This window comes from Castanea sativa, chromosome 3, assembly GCF_040712315.1.
Source record: "Castanea sativa cultivar Marrone di Chiusa Pesio chromosome 3, ASM4071231v1".
Taxonomy (NCBI): Eukaryota; Viridiplantae; Streptophyta; class Magnoliopsida; order Fagales; family Fagaceae; genus Castanea; species Castanea sativa.
In genome coordinates this window covers 42,174,383-42,192,276 of record NC_134015.1, presented here as the reverse complement: position 1 = coordinate 42,192,276, position 17,894 = coordinate 42,174,383, and the positions used below count along the sequence as shown (strand labels likewise).

The 17,894-nt window shown below is 34.3% G+C and overlaps 1 pseudogene; it reads left to right on the top strand.

Moving 5' to 3' along the window:
• Positions 1–17,894, top strand: part of LOC142628977 (uncharacterized) — a 77,030-nt pseudogene that overhangs the window by 1,995 nt on the left and 57,141 nt on the right.

The following is a 17,894-nucleotide window of genomic DNA, read 5'->3' as shown; positions in this document are numbered from 1 at the left end:
ATAGTAGAAACCGACTTTAACATGTATCTAATAATTATGAGAAGTGCTACATTCACAACATTTTCTTAATAAATCATAGGTGGTAAGTTATTATAGATTTTGATGTGGGACGAAAACGCTGACCATCCCTGGACGGTCATCACCTCGACAGCCGTCCAGGAGTTATCCTCAGAACGAGGGTAACGGGTAAGGCCGTCCTGAGGATGATGGCGAAGCTCCATCCCTCGTCCATGGGATGCGCACAGCTTATCCCGAGAGGACTCGTCCACATAAAGATTTGTGGACGAGTATGCTATTGGAATTATCAGGCACACTCGACGAAGGAATTCCAGGACGAGGATATCATACTTAGGAAAATCTCCGAATATAATATGATAATCCCTTATCCTACGCATAACTGTCATATATCCGTTGTGAAATAGAAATGTAACTCTTAAACGGTTATGGCAGTTACATTTAATCCTTTTGCCTCCTCGAATCTAGGGGAGGTTCCAGTATTCAATAACCGTCTATGGGAACGCTATATAAACACTGATTCTGACAAAGCAAAGGTATGTGAAACTTACTCCAAAAAAGTTGGAACTTCAAGAATAATAGAGAGAAAAACTAACTTTGCCATCGGAGGGTTTTTGGCCGGCAGCCCCGGTCGCCTTTTGATTCACTTTTCTTTTTCTTTAGGCCGCAGAGAGAGCAAGTGGTCCTTTCAAGTCCGAAGCATCCAGCCTACTGATCTTCTTTGCATCATCAGATTTTAATTTAAACCTACAGCTGAAATTTCTTTTTTGCCCACCAATAACAACCAATAACAACCTGCCATTTAGGATTTGTTATTTAGCATTTCTCAATAAAAATGCTAAAATGGAGGTTAACTTGAATTGACCCATGCTAAGATGGACTCAAGGAAATCCAACCATTTGCCTATCTAGATACACTTTGTAAAGTTGTGATTTTCAACTATATTTTGTTGGCTTTAATTATGTGTCAAATTTGATTGTATTTCTGTCAATCTTTTCTCTGTATGTTTGTGGGATTTAATATAAGGGTTGAGTGTGAGGGTTTGGTGAAGATTTGTGAAGAACAGTGAAGTTCGCAACTAGCTCGCGGCTGGCTCATGAGCGGATAACCCGCGAAAGGCCACGTGAGAAGCACATGTTGGAAATTGAATAGTCAAGTGCCAAGAGGCATTTCACGATTGGACCAAGTCGCGAGTGACCCACGAAACTCTCTGTTTAGCTGTTTTTTAAATGCGCTTTCCTCACTTCTTTACCTACACTATATAAGCCCACATTACCCATAAAATTGTAAGGAGACTTTCGGTGAGAAAACCCTAGAAATACACTTGAGAGTTCGAGATTATAAACCCACAATCTTCTACATAATTTCTCTTAGTTTTTCTCTACTCATACCTCTCCAATTACAAATCATTGAGAAGTTCTTAGCACAAACACTTACGTCACCCAATCTGAGTGTTGAGAGAAATTTTGATGCATGTGGGAAGCATTGAAAGAAGCCATTGATTGGCGGATGCAGTTTGAAGCTAATTGCGAGATCCAGATAATAGTGAAGACAAGACTCGGTGAAATCCATTGGGAGCTGGAACTCATAAGGTACAAGTACAATGAGTAGATTACATTTGGAGAGTCTTTTTGATATCATTGTACTCTAACTTTATTCACTAGTGGATCATTTTGGCTTAGAGGGCCGCGGAGAGGTTTTTCACTGAATATTTTAGTTTCCTCTTCGATAACACGTCTCGGTGTTATCTTGTATTTGCATCTCCCTTTCCTTACTCTTTGTACTTTACATTTATTGTTTATTGTTTATGTTTATGTACTAGAGAGTAGTTCCAGCTTATTCTGCACTTAGTTAAATAGAGTAAAAGCAATTGAGCTGCTAATGTAAAATTAGGGGTTTAAACAAACAATAATGTTTGGCACTATTTCAGCTTTCACACTTGAAAGTTAACGTCGAGAAAGAGAAGTGAAGAAGCAAGATGGAATATTCATTCTTAGAGTGCATTTGTTTTTATTCGTGACTACGAGCACTTAAAGGCCGAAGGACCCGTGTGGACCTCATGTGGAACTTTTAACAGAGTGTTCACATAAAGATTATAGGTAACCACTCCTGACTTGGAATTTGGAAGTGCAAGCTTCATAGAAAGTCCGCTAGATATAGTTAACCAAAGACAGAAAAATTTGAAAAATTATGAAATATGATAATGAAGAAATTTCCAAGACATATCCAAAATGTGAAAGCCATCGTTTTGATTGCAAGGAACTTTTCTGCGCTTCAATGGGTTCAACAAGGCAACATTTCCACATTCACGTTTGTATCATTATAAAGTTAAAAGAAAATTCATTTACTCACAACTCACTTTCTAGCTGTGTCTAAGTTATTGAAGTGTATTGAATCATAAATATAACAATATATCGACCATTTTCCCTTACATTCATCAACCAAAACTTCAACATGGCTCCCTCTGTCTCTATTTCCATTCTGACAGTAGTTCTTTGTATCTTCATGAATGTCCCAACTTTAGTTATAGCAGCTGGTTCTGTGGCAACATCTAAGTCTTCCTCGCTAAAAGAAGAAATGCAGGCTCTGATGGAGAGTGGGTGGTGGAGTGGCTCTTCCAACTATACCTCAAGTCATTGCAACTGGCCAGGAATTAAATGCAACTTTGGTGGAAGCATCACAGAGATTGACATAGCTGGTAATATTTATCTTGGAGATAAGGAAATTTAACTTCTCTTCCTTTCCAAATTTAGTCCGTCTTAGCCTTAGTAATAATCAAATTCTGGGGAGCATCCCATTTGAGATAGGTTCCCTTTTGAAGCTCACCCACCTTAATCTGTCCCACAATTATCTTACAGGTCAGTTGCCTCTTTCACTTGCAAACCTCACCAAATTAGTGCAATTTGACATTTCTTTCAATGGAATTACTGGTTCCATCCCCAAAGAATTCGGATATTTCAAGAATCTTCTTGAATTAAATCTGAGTCATATCAAATTCACCGGCCAATCCCTTCAACTCTTGGCCTTTTAACCAATCTTTCCAATCTAAATTTGTCCTTCAATGAAATTAACGGTTCTATAGTGTCAGAAATTGGACTGCTAAAGAATCTGTTAAATTTGGACCTCAGACAAAACAAGCTCACTGGTCCGATCCCTTTATCACTGGGTCATCTGACCAATTTAGTCTCTCTTTCTCTTAGTTCAAATCAAATCAATGGTTCCATTCCCCAAGAAATTGGCAACATGAAGAATTTGAATGGCTTGTTCCTCGATAATAACATGCTTATAGGTATGATCCCTTCATATCTAGGTCATCTAACTAGATTGGTCTTTTTATTTCTTGATTTCAACCAAATTAATGGTTCCATTCCCTTGCAAATAGGAAATATGAAGAATTTGAGATACTTGTACCTCAATAACAATTAACAACTACCTTGTTGGCCAAATCCCTTTGACAATAGGTCATTTAACAAAGTTGGAAACTTTGAACCTTAATTGGAATATGATCAGTGGTCCCATCCCCACAGAACTAGCTAATTGCTCTTTGATAAAATTCTTGTCTTTAAGCCAAAACTATTTAAATGGAAGTGTTCCCTCTTGGGTTAAGGACCTTTTTGCCCAAATTAAGATTGATCTCAGCTACAATAACTTCACAGGCAATGTTCTCATTTCTTTAATTAAGATGCGTGAATTTAACCTATCATATAATTCATTGGAGGGTCGAGTCCCAATTATTTTAAAAAATTATGGATTTGAAGTATTTATCGGCAACAAGGATTTATGTAGTGACATCAAAGGTTTTGCTCAATGCCCATCTCCATCTTTAATTTCCCCTTCGACTCCACCTCTTGCTCCTGAAAATATTGTGTCGCATGGAAGATGGTAGAGAGAAAGATGAACACCCAAACTTCAACAAAAAAAAAAAAAATTTGGTTCCCCTCATTGTTTTGTTTATTTCTTTTTCATTTTTTACCCTTTTACAGCTTTTTGGGTATTTTCTCCACTCTCAATGTTAGGTCAAGAGTGTTGTACTTCCAATGAAAACACACGCTGAGTTAAAGGGAACAAAAAATGGGAACTTGTTCTCAATATGGAATTATGATGGCAATATTGCATTTGAAAACATCATTGAAGCCACAGAGGACTTTGACATTAGATATTGTATTGGAACTAGTGGTTATGGTAGTGTTTACAAAGCACAGTTGCCTAGCGACAAAGTGGCAGCCTTGAAAAAACTTAATCGCTTAAAGGCTTAGGACCCAACTTTTGACAAGAGTTTCAAGAACGAAGTTAAAATGTTGACAGAAATTTGACATTGGAACATTGTGAAACTTCATGGCTATTGTTTGCATAAATGATGCATGTTTTTTATCTATGAATACATGGAAAGGGGAAGCTTATTTTGTGTGCTAAATAATGATGTTGAAGCTGTGGAATTGGATTGGAAAAAGATGGTGAACATCATCAAAGACATAGCACATGCCATATCTCACATGCATCATGATTGTATCCCAATAATTGTTCATCGAGATATAAGCAGCAATAAAATTTTATTGAACTCTAAGTTGGAGCAGGCATCTATCTCTGATTTTGGTATAGCTAGACTTCTTGATCCTAACTCCTCCAATCAAACTTTAGTTGCTGGGACTTATGGTTATATTGCTCTAGGTGAATTATTTTTTTCATACTATAACTTATATCTCCCCCTTTTCCAACATATTATTTTAAAAGGTTAGCTATGTGGGGCATTCCAAATAATCATGCTAGTTTGGTTACCTTATCTTTTGTTAAAAGAACTGAATCATGCATGGTATCAAGCAATCACTTCCACCATGTAATTTTTGTGCAATGACAAGTTTTGACCAACCTTTTTATGAAGAAAACTTAGAAAAAGAAAATATAAAAGTAAACAAAGAACAAAGATATTACATTTTTAATTATACTATAGTGTTTACTGAAAAATGTGATGTCTATAGTTTTGGCATGGTGGCATTAGAAATGTTAATGGGAATACATCCAGGAGAACTCTTGACTACATTATCATCGTCATCTTCTTGAAATATGATGTTAAATGAAATATTAGACCAGCGCTTGCCACCTCCAAATCGAATAGTTGCACGGGATATTTTCTTTGTAGCAACTATAGCATTTGCATGCTTATGCACCAAACCAAAGTCTCGGCCAACAATGAATTGGGTGTCCCAAGAATTTCTTTATCGTAAGAAACCAATAGCCAAACTCTTACATGCAGTTTCACTATGGCAATTGAAGAACCAAGAAAATTATACGGTTGGAGATATTGAAACTCAATCATCAAGTATTTATTGCTAAGTTTAGTATCAAATTGCTTGAAGAACTTATATATTTGAAAAGAAAATGTTGTGTACTAAAATAAGCTGTATAAAATTCTTGCAATTCGGTATGGTATATCTGTTTTGCTGGCCAAAATGGGCTTTTGCCCTTTTTGCGAAAAAAAATCAGCATGTTGCCCCCTTTCCCAAACTAATTAGGGAAATGCACCTCTTTTGAAACTCAATTTTCTCAAAATCGAGTTAAGCTCTATAGCGACATTTTAAGGAGCTTATAGTGATGTTTTTAATGACATATAGCGGCGTTTTGTAACTCAAGCTCCATGAAGTCGAGTTATAGGTAAAAATAAAAAAAAAATAAAAAAACTTGCATGTAACTCAATTTCATGGAGGTCGAGTTACAAAACGCCGCTATAGGTCTTTAAAACATTACTATAGGCTCCTTAAAATGTCGCTATAGGGCTCTAGAATTTTTTTTTTTTTTTGAAACTCGATTTTGAGAAAATTGAGTTTCAAAGAGGGGCATTTCCCTAATTAGTTTGGGAAATGGGGCATTTGCCCATTCTCGCCATGTTTTTCTTTACAATTATAGCTTGTATTTTTCATCATAAAATGTATGTCCTTACCACTTATCTAATGCGACACATCTATAATCCTCGTACACATTGTGGAGATTGCAAAGGCTCATCCATATACTTGACCACAAGAAGGACTTCCACGTGAACGTTGGTGACGGAGACTTTGGAAGTGATGGTAAGGCTTGACTCAAACTGTTCACTATAGCATCTTCTATCTTCCAACTTTTGACAGTCTTGATCTCTCTACCTTCATGTTTCATGCCTGCTTCTATACTCATGATCAAGGCAAGGAATTCTTGACTAATTTAGGCAAGGAATTCTTGACTAATCACATATATTTCATCCTGATTAAATTGACGGTTTTTATAATTTTATTCCTAATTTAGCTTCATGAATCCTTCATTCTAATTGACCTTGCAAAATTTTATATGTATTACTATTTTTTTGGGGGGATAAGTTATGTTGGGTTAAGATAGCTTGACCCTGGTTAATTATTCAATTGTTGATTAATTAAGTTTAATTGCATGCAAAATGTGAAGACACCAACAAATCACCAAAAATACTAAGTGCAGCGAAAAATAAATTAGACATGGTAATTTGTTGACAAATGGAGAAAACCTCGCAAGGCAAAAACTCCACTAGGTAATTTTAAGTTCACCATTCCTAAGAATCCACTAATCAATAATCAAGCGGTTACAAGTATAAGGAATCTTACCAACTACCCTAGCCTATCCCGAAATACCAACCTACAGTTGAACCTTTACTCCAATATCCAATTGGACTTGATCTTGTAGTAGTCTTCTTTCCTTTGATGCACAAACCTTCAATTTGTGACTAACCCTTTGCACGGATCCTAGTATGTGACTAACTCTAGCAATTTTAATTTGAACAGATGTTGGCTGCAAAGTTCTTCACTTCATCAACAATGAAGATCAAGACGCACTTGGTTACAAAACCTTATGGCTTACAAATGCAGTTGCTTCACACAGAGAAAATAAGTCTCTTGGTCTCTGTATCCATGTGTGACGGCTTTTAAAATAAGCCTTATATATGTCTAGAGTTGTGAGAAAAGAAACCCTAAAGAAATACATAAGACTGTGCCAAATTTCAGATCTAAAAATTCTGAAATCGTAATTTTCGATGGATCAAGCTGCTGTCGAGCTATCTATCAAGCTTCACATTAAGTCTCGATAGCAGGCATTTGTCAAGCTATCTGTTGAGACTTAATGAACAGCTTTTCTTTACTTATTTCTTTGACCAATCTTCATATCTTTAATACTTGACTTGCATAACATGTTTCTTAAAGTACTAAACCCGTCTTAGATTTACCCAATTACAAGTAAAGTGCATTTTGTCAAAGGATTAGCCAATTACAATAAATATGACCCCAACAATCTCCCCCTTTGGCAATCCATGACAAAACCCCAAAAAGTAATTATGAGAGAAGTCTAACATAATTGTCCCATAATTAACAAAAGTACATAAATCTAACCCTACAACGAACTCTTGAAAACTTTGCAAAAAGAGAGATCATGGCATGATAGACTTGCAACCTGTCTTATCTGAAACACTTAAACAAGATTTATTAAGGCATCAAGTGTGAAACATAGACAAGTTGTATAGGGCAAACGTTCAAGTGTGAAACATAGACAAGTTGTATATGGTGTCCCCTTTGTGATTAGCTATAGGGCAAAAGTTCAAGATTTTCTTTTGGTAAGTCCAATCCCAATCAATGAAGTGTGCGGTGACTACCATGTAGTTCAAGTTTTGTATGGACATCCAAGTATTCGTTGTCACACAAACCTGTTGCCCAATAAAAGCCCCTCTCAAAATATCCACCTCACTAGAATAAATATTCATACAAGCCTTTGCAATGGTAGTGCGATGGCGAATAGGAAATCACCCTCCTAAATATGTCCTCCTTTAGAGTATTACTAATGTCGTTCTCTGGTTATACTCCTAGCAGTATAACTGGAGGGATACTTCCGTACTTTTATGGTTGGGTTGTGGCACTTTATTAAATCCCTTGAATAGACTTATCTTTTACTATAAAGATAGGGGCTATTCAATGCCGTTCTACTGGTAGTATGTATTCGGACTCGGCTGACCGAAAACCTCTCATAGCTGGAGGAAAGTCATAAAAGGAAACAGAGTGAAAGCCTTAACGCTCCACAAATTTAGAAGGTAATTCATCAATAATGATCATCCTTGCCAACGCCAACCTTATCATCTCTACACTATAGTTTGCAACCACTAACACATTTGAACCACTTTCCCTTCACTCTTAGTTTGGAAAGATAAAATTTTTTTACTTATCATCACGGGGAAAAGGCCACTTCTTATAAACCTTCATGTGTTGCAACATCCCAAAGTACCATTTTTCTTACCATGGCAATTATATTGATTTTTACAATACTTGAGATCAAACCTAGGCTTCTTGGGATCAAGACCAGCCAACTTAATGAAGCGCTGCCATACTATAGATGGGTCCTTACCACCTTGTTTAGGTGACAGTGGGGGAAGTGATGCACCAAGACCAATTGGTGCTGCAGGTTCAGGTGGATTAGGGTTAGCACTACTAGGAGGATGTGGGTTAAGGTCCCTAGGGGCACCAAATCCAGGTGGAGCATCGACATCCATTTAATAACAAAATTTCCAACCAACAAAAAAACAAAGTTTCCACAACAATGTCAAATTATAACTTTTCCAACAAATACAATATCAAATAGCTCACTCTTAATCAATGAATGTCGCAACCAAATCCAATAATAGCAATAACTAATCAGTTTAGTTACAACAAGACAACAATAATAGACTAACAATCATTAGTCCTTACTGAACAATTCATGTCACTAATGTTAACAAGGAATTTATTACATTATTCTCAATACAAATATAAAATAAAAGTTAATTATATATATATATATATATATATATATATATATATAAACTTAAAGAAGTTGTTATTGAGTACTAAAAATTTAAGAAAATGTTGAATATAGTGAGTGATTAGTGTTTAGTGATTACCTCTCGATGAAGGATTGAAAGCGAGAACTCTCTCAATCTCGTCTCCCTCAAAAACTAAAATGCTGAAGAAGAAAAAAAATGTTAGTACTTAGTAGACTGTAACACACCGAGTCACTAATTAGCTAGCTCATGCAATGCATCTATGCAAGAAAGTTAAAGAATTAAGTGGGACTAAAGTAACAATGTAACACTCCAAAGTCCAAAGTCCAAACAAGTGCTGAAGAAATGATAAATAAATAAATAAAAATGATAAGTATTACTAAGTTTATAGTTGATACTATTACTATTATCATTGAGTCCAAACAACTGAAACCAAACAAGTGCTGAAAAGTGATAAAAAAAATTTAAAAATTAAAAAAAAAAAAAACATGATAAGCTTAGTTTGGACTTTGTTTTTTTTTGAGAGGTGAGAGAGGAGAGGGGCTTATGGCTTACCGGTGGTTTGCCACGGTGAGCCGGTGACTGGTGAGCACCTGCTACTGCTGCAGAGGCCAGCCAAGTCAAGCGACAAGAGCTCAGAGGAGAGGAGCCAGGCCGGTGAGAGCGAGAAAGAGAGTTAAGGTTATGAGAGATAATAGAGTGAATTTATATTTATGGTAGAAATCTGAAAACCTAGCATAAAACGCCATTTTTTTTTTTTTTTGGTTTTTTTATAAAACCCAATACAACGACGTTTTATTAAAAAAATTTAATGGATACTCGATAAAACGACGCCATATCCAAACATCTGAAAATTATACATAGGAATTAGTTTGGTTCGGCGAGACTCGATTTCAGATTTCTGATTCGATGATTGCACCGCACCAGCATCAGAACTCCCTTCGTGCTCCGATTGCCGGCATCGGCTCTGTTGGTCGGTTGCAGTGGCAGTGCGGGAAGGTCGGCGTTGGTCAGCTGGATCGGTCACAGTGACTTTCCACACACCCCTACTTCACACTCCAGCACCACACTTGTTGATGGTTGAAAATATATTAATTTCAAAAGTTGTTACAACTCACACCTATTAAGGAATAGCTATTACATCTCTTTTGAAAAAGAATAACCTAATTATTCCATGTAATAAAGATGCGTCAAAATAACCTAATAACTTCATTTCTATACAAAAATTATCCTGTCATTTCTTATTTTGATCTCATATCATAGAACATATAACTTTAATTATTAATTAATTATAATAAACTATTTATATGCGTTATGCATAATGAAATCCACTGTAAAAAAAAAATGAATATTTTGGGCAAATGCTGGATATTACAATTTACACATGAATTATCACTCCACTATTGGATCTATTTCCACATACCAAACATTTCTGGAATGTCATAAATATATATATTTTTTAGACAGTGTTTTAAAACAAAATTTGAAATAAGTTGTAAAATCAAGTGTGCAATGTCTAAGACATTGTGTCCCTCTATATGATCTTAGGCAAGACATGCTTTAGGACTTTAGTGTTTTTTTTTTTTTTTTTGGCGAAAATACACTTTTGGTCCCTACATTTTGGGTCAATTTTCATTTTGGTCCCAAAATTGATTTTGTTACTAAAGTCATCCCTAAAAAAAGAAAATCGTTTTTAAAATGGTCCTTGCCGTCATTCAACCAACGGAAAAATCTTACGTGTCTAACGGAATGCCCAGCTTGCTGACCTAGCACTGATGTGACCATTAAAATATTATTAAAAAAGATTATTTGGTATTTTTTAAATGTCACGTCAGCATTTTAATTTTTTTTAAATCCATGTCAGAAAATTTAAATACAAATAAATTAATTTTTTTTTAAAAAGCCTTAAATCTTTTTTTTTTTTTTTACTTTTAATTATCATTTCATAATAACATAACAATTTGTTCTTCAGGTTCTTCCCAAATCCAAGAAACAAACCCAGCAACCAAATCCAATCTCCAGCAATCAAATCCAATCTCCATCAATGCTAGGAAAACAAGAAATAAATCCAACAAACCAACCAATCTCCAGCAAACCTATAAACTCATAAATTTCACATTCAAATTATCAAATTCCTATTCCAAATTCATCTTGATCATGAACACACAAGAACAACAAACCCAGAATGTTCAATCCCAAGAACAAAAGAATAGAAACACAACCCAAATCATCGTAGTGTTGCAGTGGAGCCGACGACATCATCATCCAAGATCCACAACCCAAACCACCCAAACAACCCGCCTATCAAAAGCTCCGCCTCTCTCTCTCTCTCTCTCTCTCTCTCTCTCTCTCTCTCTCTCTCTAACTAAGTGAGCAAAAAAAAATCTTCATAATCTTTCTGTTTGAAATATTAGGGCCAAGCTTTAGATCTCAGAGACTATAGAAATGGCAGTCAATCGCATCCGATTCTTGCATTGCGGTCGCTGAATTTTAGTTGCCGGAATCGGAGTTGGCAGTGATTGATTCCGCCAGTTGATGCTTCTCTGTGACATTCTTGTTCGGACTCGCACATGGACTGAATCTGGAGCTCTAGACCACCGCTGGCCTTCTTCCCCTTGATCTGCTCTAAACCACCGCCGGCCTCCTTCTTTTGGATCTGCTCCAAACCACCGCCAGCCTCCATCTCATCATCTCCTCATCTCCCTGCTCTAAACCCAAATCATGGGTTCTCTCTCTCTCTCTAAACCCAAATCATGGGTTCAAAATGGGCTAATGAAAAAAATGGTCTAATAAAAAGAAATCGTTGAAATCTAAGAGAAATTAAAAAGAAATCATGAGAGGCAAAGCTTGGGGTCTTTGGCCATGGGTGTTTGGGTATGGAGCAAATCAAAGAGAAATCAAAGAGACAAAGAGTGAGAGAACAATGGGAAGAGAGATTAAGATTTAAAGTTTGTTTAAATCAAATTAAAATTAAGAGAGTGAGAGAACAATTTTAGTTTAAGTCAAATTTGTATTTTTAGTTTGAATTAAAATTAAGAAATTAAAGGTTTGTTTTTAAATTATATTTAAGGTTTGTTTTTTAATTTAGTTTAAATTCTCTTATGGGGTTTTTTTTTTATTGATTAAAATGCTGACGTGGCATTTAAAAAATGCCAAATAATCTTTTTTAATAATATTTTAATAGTCACGTCAGCGTCAGATCAGCAAGCTGGGTATTCCGTTAGACATGTAAAAATTTTCCGTTAGTTGACTAACGGCAAGGACCATTTTAAAAACAATGTCCTCATTTTAAAAACAATTTCCTTTTTTTAGGGATGGCTTTAGTAACGAAATCAATTTTTGGACCAAAATGGGAATTGACCCAAAATGTAGGGGCCAAAAGTGTATTTTTGCCCTTTTTTTTTTTTTTTAACAAGATAGAAATTCTACTCTAACTTAATCTAAGTATATATGTGTGTGAAACTCCCTCCTAGAGGCATGAACCTCGGCCCTTGCCCCTCACACTCCACAAGCACTTATACTTGTAGAGTGACCATTGCGTCAAGTGCGCGTGGTGATAGGACTTTGGATTTTGGTTGAGAGGAAGAGAAGAAATAAAATACGAAATCTAACAAGATCCACGAGATTGAATGCCCTATAATTAGTTGTACTGTAAGTTCTGTAACCTCATGCAATTAAAAGGTCTAAATTAATTTTTACTTCGTTACCAAATTTATATAAAATAATTATTAAGAGAAAATTGCAAAAAGACACTGGAATTGGATCACATTCAAACTCATCCCTTTGAAACTAATAAAAGTCCCTAACATTTATGTGCTCACTAGAAACGTGATAATATTTTAATAACATAATTATTTAAAAAAAAAAGTAATTGAAATTTTATTTTGCTAAATAAAGATAGGGTGAACTTAGAATAAAAACTAAAAGAAAGTGAAATTTTGATACACTAAATGGAGACTACAATAGGAATAGTAATCTCTATCAATGAGAATAAAAGATATTGTAATCGAATAATTTTTTCTATTCATATATTTGGTTGTTATATATAAAATGTTTGAAAATGATTATGCATATGATAATTTTTACTTTTTGAAAAAAAACATTGAGAAAAAAAAAAAAAAGGATCACTTGTAATCATTACCCCATGTCTCATGATACATTGTCACTTGGGCTTTTTGGTAAGCCCATGAATACCACCAGAGCACAATATAGTATGCCACTACTTGACCATATTACCACGATTTCTGCAAATTAGGAAGTATGGGTTAATACTAGTACTTGAACCCACAACCTCTTGTCACTTAGTTCGAAGTGATGGGTATTTTCAAATTTCAAGGGCTTCCTACCACTCACCATACTCACCCATGGTTAAAAATATATTAATATAAAAAATTATTACATGTACAACTTACACTTATTAAGGAATAATCACTACAGATTTTTTGGAAAGGAATAATTATTTTTCAATTTAAATAATAATTTTTCCATGTAATAAAAATGCAACCGAATAACTTTATTACACATGAATATTTTGGGACCATAGCATTACTCTTGGATCTATTACCACATACCAAACATACTTGAACTTCATAAATTTTTTTTTTAGAAAGTCTTTTGAAACAAAATTTAAAATGAGTTGTGAAATTGGACGTGCAGTTAATATTCTTAGGCAAGATAAAGTTTTAAGGTATGAAAAATTTATAATTTAACCCTTATCAATGCGGGGTGAGGTGGGGCCGGTTAGGTCTAAATAGTCTAAACTCATCCCCGCCCCGCCCCGTGGTTCGGGGTTAAAATCTCACCCCATCCCCACCCCATCACCTTTGCAGGATGGAGAAAACCCGCATGGGGCAAAGCATGGAGGGGCGGATCAAGCAAGGCGATACAAAATTGCCATCCTTACCTATAAGGTTATACCTCATGCAATTAAAAAGTCTCAATTAATTTTTAATTATTTACCAAATTTATAAGAGTATAAAATAATTATTGCTAGAAAATTGTGAAGAATACACTAGAACTAGATCAAATTCAAACCCATCCCTTTGAAACTAATAAAAGTCCCCAACTTTTACTTTTGTGTGCTCACTAGACACGTGATAACATAATATTAACATAATTATTATTTTTTAAATTAATTAAATTTTTATTTTAAATTTCAATTAATTTTTTCTTTTTGTTCCTTGTTGACTGTCCACCAAGAAACCACCACCAAATAAGTGCACCAATTCTTCTCTTTTAACTTGTCTTCTTTAACCACCGTATACCCTTGGTGCGATGGTCAGTCCACAAATAATGGTGCTTGTGAGGTGTGGAGGGGTAAGGATCAAGCTTTCAGAAGGAAGCAACACATACATATAGGTTAGAGTAGAATTTCTATCTTTTATATATATAAAAACTTGTCTTCTTTAAAAAACAAAAGCTCAATTCTTCTTTTTTATAATTCAATTGTTACCATAAATGAGGTGAGGGAGATTCAAATTAAGCTTAATTCTCCACTTAAAGGAGACTACATTATGCCACTGAGCTACAAACGTTTTATCAAAAACTCAGTTATTGTTCATTATATGGCACAAACCAACCACACATAAGTAGTGATTTAGCCCAAAACTCCACCAAAAGAAAACTTTTTGTTAGCGTGAAATATATTCAAGTATCATATAAGTACAATTTATTGGTGAACTTAATACACATCTCTCAATGGGAAGAAAAAATGAAACATGACTTCTCTTGTTTGCAGGAATCACCCTTATCACATTACATGACAATATACAAGATCTTTCGCGTGTATTATATTATTTAAACACGCTCAGGTAATTCGCATTCTCACACAATGCTCCAATCATGCTCACAACTGGAATAGTACTTATCTTTCATTTAACGTCATCATGTTTCACAGTCAAATATAATTTAAACACGCTAGTAACATAAAATAAATACAAAAAATTAGTAAGTTCAGATATTGCAGAAATGATATCCTTAGGCCCCTAGGTCCATAAATGCACATAATAAATTAAATAACAATATAACACTAATGTTACGTGCATACAAAAAGGACTGCTTTTTATTTTTCCCCTTCCGCTTCATATTTTTAGATATAAATATGTTCTCTTTGTCCCTCTTATAATTTTCACCATTACATTTTTTATTTTTGCTCTTCAATATTAGAGGCACCTGTCTCTCTCTGCCTCCCTTGAGTCTTGACCACACACACATATTAATTTTTCTATTAATTTCTAACCTTATTACTTTATTTGTGTTAATACTTCTTTTTGTTTTATAAATTTCTCTTCGTATATAGGATTCAAGATTAAATGATAATTGAGAAGAATGATTGATTTACATATTTTTATTGTTCAAAAATTGTTGTTATTATTTTGATGTTAATTTGAATATTTTTTTTCTTTTGGCGTTTTGATTAGTGGGTGTTTTATTTTTTTGTTGGTTTGGAGAAAAAAATTTAGTGGGTGATATTAAGCTTTGTTATTTCGTATAATTAACTTTTGTCCATTTATGATACAAATGTTTATTCATATTTACATGATTGTGGAATTTACTATGTATTTGAAAGTTTCGAATAGTTCTATCCACGATTTTTTATCCAATACTATCCAATACATGGGTTAGGATTATTTATGTTCATCCTTAAGTTATATACAACCCTTTCCTTTCATATTTCGAATAAGAAGTTTTATTTCCGTTTGATGCAAGAGCGACCTTCTAAATAAGAGTTACATATTGTTTTATACAATCTTATTAAGTTTCAAAGAAAAAATACACACACACACATATATATATACTAGCCTCTAAGCACGCGCTCACGCGCGTGCTCAGAGACTTTTCTATTTTTTGGATAAGGGATAATTTAGAGAATTTATTATAATTTGGGATTACTACATTTTCCAATCACAAAAAAAAAAAAAAAAAAAAAAACCTAGGGTTGTTGTTTTGTCTAATCCTAAAATGTAGTTTTTTAATCCTAAAATTTAGCCATTTACTAAACATCCATAGCATAAGTAAATAAAAGCTTAAATTTCAAATTTTATGACAGGAGATACACGTTTCTTTTGGTGTTATTGTTCTTTTTAAAAAAATTTAATAACATTTATCAATTTTTATTTAATCCAAAATTTTAGTTTTTTAGTCCTAAAAGTTAGCCACTTGCTACACATCCATAACAAAAGTTAAAAATAGTTTCAATTTCAAATATATCAACAATATCTACAAGAGAGGTGCTACGTCCACAACATTTTTACAACATTTTTACAACAAATCATAGGTGGTTAGTTATTATTGGTTCAAATTTGAACTTAACACTAAGATTACTTTTTTGCCCCAACAATAACAACCAGTAACAACCTGCCACTTAAGATTTGTTGTAAAAATGTTGTAAAAATGTTGTGGACATATCATTTCTCTATCTACAACCTTTAAAACTAAGAAAAAAGTACGTAATATTTTTTATGAAGTCGTAAAAAGAGACATTTTTCCCGGGCCAATCTTGGTAGACTCTAGTTCATTCCAAATTGCTGCCCCGAAAATTTTGAACCAATTGTTCCAATTGATCCTTTGCAACCCTTTTGAAAGTAAACAACTTCTCCCACATAGTGACCATGATATTCCCACCCTTCTCGCTAACTTCAGGATTTTCTCTGCCGATTTCTTGTTCTGATGGGTCAGAAAGAAATATGTTAGGCACCATCAATTCCATTGTGGGTTGACGACACTTTAAGCATTTGAATTTATTTGCTGTAGTGAACCACAATACAATTATAACTGACTTTTGAAAACTGTTTTTTTTTTTTTTTAAATCTTTTGAAATTTAAAAACGGTTACCATTGGTGCTAAATTGAAGGCCTAGGCCTAGCCCCCTTAGTTTGTTCTTTTCTTTATCCTTTGCTTTGTTCTCTCTCTCTCTCTATACACTTCTTTGCAGGCAAGAGAAGTTGAAGTTGAACAGAAGCGAGAGGACTCACTAACTGCTAAGTTCTAATTACCAAACCGTCCATGTCAGAGCTTCCTTTCTTTATAATGACCTCAGACCCCAGAAACTCTTACGGCAGTGACATTACTGCCTACAATACCTACAACATGAAATGACAATTAAGTACAGTGGTAGAGTATATGAAGAAACCATTAATTTCAAAATTACATTTAAAAAAAAAAAAAAGTAGAGTTCAAAGAAAATCAATCATAAAGCAAAGAAAACAAAACAAAAAGGAACTTGTAAAAGATAGAACTTGAAAATTTGTTGGAGCCTTTGGCAATAAATGTCTTTAATCTAAAGAAAAAGAAAGGAGGATGTAGAGCTAAACTAAATATATTCAATATGAAGAAGAATGAGAGATAAAAAGTGAGATAGAAACTGCAAAGCGCACGTGAGTTTATGGGTTTTAAAGTGTAGGAGTTTTAATTTACATATTTATCCTCGTTAATTGGAAACTTGTAAGTGGATATGATGAGGGTACTTTAGGCATCCAAAATATGGAATCCAAACAGGGGAAGCCCCTTAAATAGTAGTATATATATATATATATATATATATATATATATATATATATATATATATATATATTCTTATTGAAACTCACTATTAACAGAGACATGGTAAAAAATTGACGTCATACATTTGAAGGAATTTGTTTTTGAATGTTTTATACACCAAGCCAAAGTCTCGGCCAACAATGAATTGGGTGTCCCAAGAATTTCTTTCTTGTAAGAAACCAATAGCCAAGCCCTTACATGCAGTTTCACAGTTTCACTATGGCAGTTGAAGAACCAAGAAAATTATATGGTTAGAGATATTGAAACTCAATCATGAAGTGCTTATTGCTAAGTTTAGTATCAAATTGCTTGAAGAACTTATATGAAAAGAAAATGTTGTGTACTAAAATAAGCTGTTTAAAAATCAGTAATTCGGTATGGTATATCTGTTCATCTTTACAGTTATGGCTTGTATTTTTCATCATAAAATGTATGTCCTTATCACTTATCTAATGCGACACATCTATAGTCCTCATACACATTGTGGAGATTGCAAAGGCTCATCCATAAACTTGACCACAAGAAGGACTTCCACGTGAGCGTT